This window comes from Elgaria multicarinata, chromosome 9, assembly GCF_023053635.1.
Source record: "Elgaria multicarinata webbii isolate HBS135686 ecotype San Diego chromosome 9, rElgMul1.1.pri, whole genome shotgun sequence".
NCBI lineage: Eukaryota > Metazoa > Chordata > Lepidosauria > Squamata > Anguidae > Elgaria > Elgaria multicarinata.
Window position 1 is genome coordinate 66340935 of NC_086179.1, and position 8027 is coordinate 66348961.

The following is an 8027-nucleotide window of genomic DNA, read 5'->3' on the forward strand; positions in this document are numbered from 1 at the left end:
CAACAGTTCAAAAAGTTTTGATGGAAACACATGTTCCTGCCTTCATCTATTGCTCACAACCGTACACAACATAGCACTGCCTGAAGCAGGTCACTTCACCTCGCTGCATATTAAAGGCCAGACCTGAGTGGGACTTTCTCCCTGTGAACTAAGGCTACTAGTACAAGCAATATGTGTTGCCAACCTAGGGCTTATCGGAGACCAGCCTCAGTTTCCTTTGTTAAACGAATTTCCCATCGTTTTCACAAGGTGATAGCATAAATTGCCATGGCAAATGAGGCCAAGATGGTCTGGGCTAATTATACTGGTTTCTCAAGTGCCACGCACTCTCGATTCCTAATCCACTGTTTCCAAGGGCTTTCTGGATGATTTGTAAAATACATGGACAGTTGTTGCAGAAGATCCATTCATTCTTCCACAAGGTGGTGCTTTGTGTTTGGGGGAAATCATATTTTTCCTCATTGGTCTGTGACCATAATACATTTATTTATTCATTGATATTTTCCCAGCATTCAAGCAGTAATATTTTATTGCTGAAAAATGCAATTCTTCCTTTGACATGTGGATTTAACTACAGTATTTAGAGTGCAGTATGGATTGTAGTTTGAGCTTCTTAAGCGACAAGAAACACCTGCCTGCTCATCCACCTCTCATTTGATAGCTTTTTTTTTAAAAAAAAAAACTTATTTAATTTTAGCATCCCCCACCATCTTTAAAGTACTTTCTGATCTTGCCCACTGTTACTCCATCAAGGGAACATGAATTAGCCCTTTACCATAAAAGTAATGAGCACTAGGAAAGCTATAGAATCATAGAATCATAGAATAGCAGAGTTGGAAGGGGCCTACAAGGCCATCGAGTCCAACCCCCTGCTCAATGCAGGAATCCACCCTAAAGCATCCCTATAGAACAGCATCCCTTGCTGTTCCCCTAACATTTACTGTTGTCCCATTCCTCCTGTTTTGAGAGTGTGTCATGGGTCCTCTCACAAAATGGCTGTCATGGGATCATCTTGCCCACTCACAAAATGGCTGCCATGATTGGCATAGCTGGTCATAGAAGTCAAACTTCTGATAATAAAAGAAAAGTAACTCAGCCAAGAATCTAAGTAGAAAGCAGGAGTGGGGTCTCACTCCAAAACAAAATCATTCTTTTGAACCCAAATAAAGATAGCACTGGAGTTCAGATCTTTTCTTTGCAGCAAGCCAGCCTCCTGGTTGTTGTGTTGTTGTTGTTTTTTAAAAAAACAATTTTTAAATATTAATAAATAAAATAAAAACCAGAAGGTGCAGGAATCTTGCTGGGCGCCAAGAGAAGTGTCCATGGACACGTTGGCACATGTTCAGGACCCCAGCTTTATGCTGTAGGCTATAAAAACACTGGTTCCACATCACAGCTTGCATTTGAAAAATCCTATTAATAAAATCTCTTCATTTCACCATCTGGAAAAGACATGGTAGTTGTGATTGGATGCTGTAATTCTGACCAATTTGACCCTGGTTGCTAGGGTGCTATGTGAAAGCACATGAAGTCTGTAAGCACACTTACTGCTGAAAAAGACCTAGGCTGAATTTGGTTTCCAGAGAAACTTTGTGAAGTTGAACAGGGAAAAATAAAGTAGGGTGTTGCCCACAGGACCTGTTTTACTCAGGGTGCAAGTCACTACTGAAGCCGATAACAAAATTGCAATTTTTAGTTATTCTAAATATGCCTTCATTGTTAACAGGCCTGCAAAGATTGGAGATGGAACTTCTGAGGGGGATTCCTTTATTTTTTGGCACATAAATTACAAACCTAATAAGTGTATGTTTTTCTCTCTTTCTGCATTTAAAACAAACACTGGTCTGGCTATAGTTTTATATTTTTACTATGTACATAAGTGGGAGTGTACTATTAGATATATATTTTGCAGTATTGCAATACACATTTGGTGAAAATATAAACGAGATCTGTTTAATCTTTACGTAAGGAAAATCACTTTGAAATCTATTGCATATAAACTGTGTATCCAGAAAGAGCTCCCAAATGCAAATAAATTGCTAATCCAGGATATTTACATAGCTATTGTATGCTTACAAGATATAATAACAGACACTTTTTTTTTAATTCTGCATGTTTGACAACCAAGGCTACAAATCTGCACAATAAAAGCTGTTTTGATAGACGCTCTTGCCTGAATCATTCCTTTCTTAAAAGATGTGATTTCAAACACAAGTTAAACAAATACTGTATATTAAGGGAAGGGCAGGTCAATCCATTGAAGCCTCCATACTGTGCTACCAAACTTTGCCCTAAAACTGATGGCTAGTGGTTTAATACAAACAGACTGGAGGAGCTTTCTGATGAGTCAAAGATTCACCTAGGTTGCTGCCTATACAGAGTTAGGTTGCTGCCATGATAAAAACAACAACATGCGCTTTCTCTGCTGCGGGGTGGTGGCAGCTAATCCTAAAACAGAGTGTGCTGGGTTTCTGATGGCCATTCAGCTCACCAGGCCCACCCCCTGCTCTCTGCCTGGGTGGACAGCAACCAATCAGAGGTCACCATCCATCCAGGGAACACCTCTGCTGCAATGCTGGGGTAAGTCCCTGACTTTTTAAAATCACAGCTTCATGTGAAAGCCCTGTAATGGCTGCAAGGTGGCTGCTGTATTGTATAACAGGGAAAGCTTATTTTAAAAGATGTGTTTTCAGGAGGCATTTGAAAGACGCTACATTTTCCGCCTCCCGAACTGCATGAGGGAGGGTTTTCCAGAGGGAGGGTGCCACTACAGAGAAAGCCTGCCGTCGAGGTTCTTCATGACGACACTCTGTTTGTCTTGGAATGATGAGCAGGACCTCCTCTGATGGCCGTAAATGTCTTCTGGGTGTGTATAAGGGAAGGCGGTCTGCTAGGTATCCTGGTCTCAAGTTGTTTAGGGCTTTATAGGATAATATCATAACCTTAGCACAGGTTTTATGTGAGCAGAGCTAGGTGTCCCCATGAGCACCCTAACTGCTGGGTTCTGCACAAGCTGCAGCTTCCGAACTACACACATGGGTAGCCCCACATAGAGTGTGTTACAGTAGTCTAATCATGAGGTTACCAGTGCATGAATGACTGTGGCTGCGCTATCCCGATCCGGGGCCAGATCTACACCAAGCTGGATAAAACATTTTGAAAACTATATGGAGTGTGTCCTGGGCCTCAACAGTTGTCAAAACTGTTCTAACCCATTTTTTAAAAAAGTAATGTAGATCCTGCCCAACCAAAGTGGATGTACCAAAGTGGATGTACCAACCAAAGTTGATATGGATGCTCCGGGCCACCAAGGCCACCTGGGTCTCCAGTGACAAAGATGGATCCAGGAGCACCCCCAAACTATGGACCTGCTCCTTCAGAGGGAGTGCTACCCCATCCAAAACAGGCAAACACCAAAATTCCCAGACCTGGAAACTACCAACCCACAAGGCCTCTGTCTTATCAGGATTCAGCTTCAGTTTTTTGGCCCTTATCCAAGCCATAACTGTATCCAGACACTGGTTCACAATGTGCATGGCCTCTCCTGATTCAGATATTATAGAGAAATAGAGCTGGGTGTCATCTGCATACTGGTGACACCTTACCCCAAATCTCCTGATGACTGCTCTACATGGCTTCATATAGATATTGAATAACATTGGGGACAAGATGGTGCCATGTAGCATGCCACAGTTCAGCTGCCATGAGGCTGGAGTTCAGTCACCTAATGCTATTCTCTGGAACCGACTCCACATGTAGGAGTCAAACCACTGTAAAACAGTGTCTCCAACTCCCAACACATGAAGGCAGTCCAGTTTTCAACGGTATTGAAAACTACTGAGAGATTGAAAAGAAGTAACAGGGTCTCCAAAACCTGAGATTGATCCCACAAAACAGAATAAGAATGATGGACTGGACACCTCAATAGACACTGAATCAATAGCAGCATTCAAGTCAGCATGGAGGTGAGCAATTTTATCCTCGAAGTGTCTTGCAAACTCATCCCAGCAAGCCCGTGAGGGTTCTAGTATTGGATTGGGTGGGTTAGATATAAGTAATCCCTGAGCCTCTTGAAAAAGCTCAGCTGGACAACAGCTTGAGGATGCGATGGAGGCAGCAAAGTAAGCCTTCTTTGCTGCCTTCACTGCCACGCAGTAGGCATGATTATATGTGCTTACATTTGTTCAGTCATCTTCATGACAAGTCTTACGCCACCGACGCTCCAGCCGTCTTCAGACCTGTTTCATTGTCCAGTGCTCCCCAGTAAACCAGGGGGCCTTCCGAGCTCCACAGTGTTGAAGAGGGTGCTCAGGAGCGATTGTGTTGATAGCCCTTCACACCTCGCCATTCCATAGTGTGATAAGGGCCTTGACAGAATCGCCGGCTCTGGCTACTGAAAATTCCCCCAAAGCATTCAGGAATGGCTCAGATTCCATAAGTCTCTGGGGGGACGGACCATCTGCCAAGGCTAATCCAACTATATCTGCTTAACTACACCTATACTCCATTTCATGACTGTGACATAATGCAGACTTTGGGGAAACAGCAAGTGCTCAAAGTTTCTTCTCCCCCCACTTTCTCTCAGCTTGTTTTGTTTAACAAGAAGCTTGAGAAAGACTTCTGGAGAACTCCAAAGCTTGCTCATGACACTTTGTGATATTCTTGGTAGTCCTAATAAAAGGATGACTGTACTGTAGACCTTTGGATTTTTCCTCACAGGCCAACATGGCTACCTAATGTGTTCACATCCAGTTGTTTACTTTTCATAGAGGCACACAATCTGCCCAAGACAGTCCTTTCTGTTGGATTTGGATGCTATGTAGTGAACTTCCCAGTCAAAGGACTAGTTTATACTTTTCTTACAGTGCGTTTGTTTTGTTTTCCTGTATGTGGGTCCACAAGAATTTCCTGTATGTGGGTCCACATTGCTGCCTGCATATGAGGGGGGAGGAAATTCCACAGTTGGAGTGCCTGTCTGGAGAACACCCTCTCTCGGGTTGCCACATATCAATTCCCAGAAAAATGCCGCACCTTCAAGGGGGTGTCCACACTTGATCATAATATACAGGTAAGCACATAAGGGAAAGGGTGCTTCATCAAGTAAATTAAGTCCTATGCCGTGCAGGGCTTTATATGTCAGCATAAATACTTTAAACATGGCTCAGTAGCTTATTGGCAGCCAATGCAACTCCTTCAGAACTGGTATATGTTTCTGGTCGGGTGTCTCATTTAGCAGCCTAGCATTTTGTTGAGCTGCAGTCGCCAGGCAACCTCATGTAAAGTGCATGGCAATAGTCAAAGTCAACGTTTATTGAGGCAACCAAAATAGATTTTAGACAATATTCACAATTACATCTTACAATACAAGCTATAGAGCAGAACAGAAGACATATACATAAGCAGAGTAATTTATGGGGTACCAGATTATAAACCTCCTTTCGCAGGTACCGTCCGAACCCTCTAGAGCTTCCCTGATTCTTGCTGCTCTCGCAGCAAACCTCACCAAATTTAGCATGATGGACTTGGTTGTATTGGAGAGTAGGTTATATTATTTTATCCAGATCTGTGAGATTAGCATTCGGGGCCAGGTGTCTCATTAGGTGTTTATCTGTGGAGATTTTGTAAAGTTTGCAATATAGGACACAATGTATAGTATCCTCTAATGGCAATAGTCCAGTCCTGAGGTTACCAATGCATAGATCACAGTGGCCAAGCTAGAAGCTACCCCTCTCTAGGAATGGCTGTAGCTAGCATATCAGCCGAAGTTGGAAAAAGGCACTCCTTGCTGTAGAGGCCACTTGTGCCTCCACAGACCATGATGGATCTAAGAGTACCCCTGCTCCTTTTGTGCTTGCCACCATGTGAGCATGAAGCAGAGAGCCATGGGTCAAGCACAGCTCTTTAGTGTATTTACCCATATGCTATATGCGTTTTCAAACATGACCTTTTAGCACACACACCTACAATAAAGCAAAGTATATACATATATTTTTTAAAAGGCATGATTATTATTTTTGTGGGCTATTTGAGGGTTTTCAGCAAAAAGTGGGTTGTACGTCTAAGAACACAAATAAATAAAATCATTTGCCTATAAACATTAAAAATGTGTGTTTTATATTATAACACACATTCATAAAATATTTGCTGCCCTTAAACCTAGCAGGCATTCTGTGCTTTTAGTAGCTATGCCTTGTAAGAGAGATAAGGAATACTTCCCACCAATTGATTTATCTACATAAAGGCTAAGAACCATCTGGAGGAGGAAAGAATACGTCTTTGCCATTTGCAATAAAATAAAATAAAATCCCAAGGTATTTTGAAAGTATTTTCTGGTACTACCAGACCATTTTAGTAGGTACATAAAAGCTGCTTTGTGAGTTACCCTGAGTCCCCATCCCAAATCTCTCTTGGCAATCTACTCATCACTCAAGTATTTTATTTGCTGCTCAAATTCTTGTTGACTCTGGATCTCCTTTATCTTCCATGGTGGTGAATGCTAAGCTTTGAACAGACACCTGAGTAATGTAACAACTTTCCAGTAGATTAACAACCCATTTTTGACGGATCTAAGTTTTAACACCATCCTGTCTAGGGCTGCAAACTTAGGGAAACTTTACAAAGCAAAGCCCATTGAAGGTACATAAAAAAACACATTTTGTTTGGTCCTCATAAAGGTATTACCCATTGAAGATAGGGGAACTTACTGGGTAAACATACTTAGGATTGTACTGTAAATAAGGCACTCACAGTGCAATCCTAGGCATTTTTTACTCAGAAGTAAATCCCATGAATCAGAAAAGTAGTTATGCTCAGCAAAACTCTTCTGTTTAATGGGCAGTATTGTTACTGCTGCTGACCCACCCCTTTATTAGGCAGATTGTTTACTATAATTTAGGATGGTGAGTGATATTTCATCAATGGGAGCTAATATCAGAAGTTGGCCCTGTTCAGAAGACACCTGAAACCACGGTGGTTAATGTTAAGTATATGAAAAGAAATACTTGCTTAGTCATTAAAATTGTGTGTGTATGGCTATTTCAGGGTTAAATAGAGAAAGACTATCTGTGAGCAATTACCTTGAGATAGAGGCTGTTCTGGGAACCTTGCCAAGATTCTAAGTTAGCCTCATCACAGCTGTATGTAATGTAGATAAGAATTGTGTAAGATGTGTATATAGTTTCTCACTTGTGTAAAATGGAACTGATCACTGCTTACTGATCACTGCTCTATGATCACTGCTCTCTGTGTATGCCTCAGTGTGCTGATCTGAACTGAACTGCACAGAAGCCTGAAGGAAATAAACCAGCTCTGCTGTGTAAGACCTGCGTGATGTGTGTTTGTTTCTGAGCACAAACAGAGTTCCAGAAGGAGAAAAGTTCTGGCAATAACCCAACAAAGGTTATGGGCCCAGTCTAGCCTAGACCAGCCTACGCCAGCCTAACCCAGGCAGAAGAACCAGAACTTGATGGGAATGGTGCAGTATCAGAACCAGAACCAGGAGTCTGCTAAAACAGAAAACTGTTGATGAAGGAAGACATCAAGCTAAAGCCAGTGCTGCAAAGTGAGGAAAAATCTCAGTCGGCTGACTCTGAGGAGGACTCTGAGCAGGAGGACGGTGAGATACCAATTCCTAAAGCAGAGGAAATGGCAGGAGCTAATATGTCTGGTTTGCATCAATTGTTAGAAAAGCTGAATGACTCTAACTATGCATTATGGTCTTACAAAATGCAAATGTATCTGATTCAGGCTGAACTGTGGTATGTAGTCACAGAGGATCCACCAGATAGAGCAGATCCACAGAATGCTAAATGGTTTAAGGACGATGCAAAAGCAATGGCAGTTATTGCATTAGCTGTGGAAGACTCTCAAATTTCCTTCATTCAGTTTTTGAATACATCAAAAGAGTGCTGGAATGCGCTACAAGCTGTATATCAAAGAGAAACAGCGGGCAGTAAAATAATTCTAACCCGGAAGCTGTATGGAATGAAGCTGAAATCAGGGGAGTCTATGTCAAACCATTTGAAAAG